Raw genomic sequence first — 1,720 nt, 5'->3', positions numbered from 1 at the left:
TTAAGTTAGTTACGTTTATATTATTCTTACTTAACTTAATAGTACGTACGTAAACGGTAAAACGTTTAAAAGTTTTAAGTTTAGTTAGTTAGTTGTTGTGTGTGTGTGTGTGTGTGTGTGTGTGTGTGTGTGTGTGTGTGTGTGTGTGTGTGTGTGTGTACGTACATAAAAAATTTCACTTTTCACGTTTCCGTTCTATAGAAAAAGTTACATGATCAATATCCTGTAGCTGACTTGAAATTTGTAAAATAAAGGTATTCTATTCTTTGGGTGCTTTCCAATTGCTTTACACATCTTGAATGCGTTTGGAGAGACGCTATGAATGCAAACGCTATCAATGCTATTCGTAGAGCCAATAATGCGATAGAATTATTAATGTTAGCAAGCTTTATAAATAACAAGTGTAATATCAGTAGCATTCGTCAAGTTAGATTAAAATAGAGCGTAAGATAACATTTTATAGAAGAATAGAATATATACTTCTAGAATATGCTTCTTATAATATAAATAATTTTATACATATTATTTTTAGAATTTAATCTGTAAATTACGATGCTGAAATATTTTATTTCTTAACAAATCATATCATCATATAAATCATATATCATCAATCATATAAACATCATCAATGATGTAAAGTAGTAGTAATTGAATCACAAAGAATTAGAAAAAATATTACCTAATGAAGATACTAGAAATTATGTTATAATTAACATTATTTGTTTAAAAAATTATATAAAATGTTTTAAAAACTAACATTCTTTTATTCTTTATTGGTATTGTCTATTATTATTAGAGTAATATCAATATATATTATTAAGAATTCCTAATATCCTCTCTGTAATATTAAAATAAAGAAATTTATATATAATAATTCCTATAAATACACTTATATGTAGTTAATTATTAAATATTGCATTTGATGTAAATATTTTTTAACAAGAAAATATTTTAAATACATTGCATCTTTATTATTAAAGAAAATATCATGCTTAGAAATTATGTTCGAATATTAGATTAATGATGTAGAAACAGACCAAAGAATTAATTAAGATTTTATGAACTTTACAATAATTGAAAAATATTAAAAATAGTATTTTATGAAGTATTTAATGAAGTACATTTCAGAATCTCCAGATCTCTCTTTCGTCCAATATACTTGAAATTTTTTCTCTCTAATTTTTTCTTGTTATGTCTTTCTTTTCTAAAATTCGTTCCCTACTTTTCAGTGATTTAATTGATGTACACAAGGAACTATATAATCTATAACGGGACAGAGGATTTTGAAATGACATGCGGTTTATGTGTAGCGATATAACAATGCGATATCACAAAGTTTGCAAACGCTACCAATACACTACCTCGGAAGGAATAGCGTTAATAAAATTTATGATGTAGAACAGTACTATCAGTGACGTCACGATTGTGTTTGTAGCGCTATCCTCAGATCCACAAATAGTTTGTACTTAGCGTTAAATAGCGCGAATAGCGAATGCAGCCCTTGACACGTAGCAAATAATATAATTCACATATTTCAATGTTTATAAATAATTTAACCCTTTTAATTACATATTAATAATTGTTGTGACGATAACCTCATAATCTTAAAAGAATTAAATTATTTATTAGCACTGAAAATATGTAAACCGATTTGCATTCAATTTTACTAGTTGTAATCATCGACATAGCCACCTAGTAGCCTTGAGTTGGGCTGAATACG

The sequence above is a fragment of the Atta cephalotes genome, assembly GCF_000143395.1.
Source record: "Atta cephalotes unplaced genomic scaffold scaffold00048, whole genome shotgun sequence".
NCBI classification, from domain to species: domain Eukaryota; kingdom Metazoa; phylum Arthropoda; class Insecta; order Hymenoptera; family Formicidae; genus Atta; species Atta cephalotes.
The sequence above is the reverse complement of the archived record's forward strand: the minus strand, read 5'-3'. Positions refer to the sequence as shown.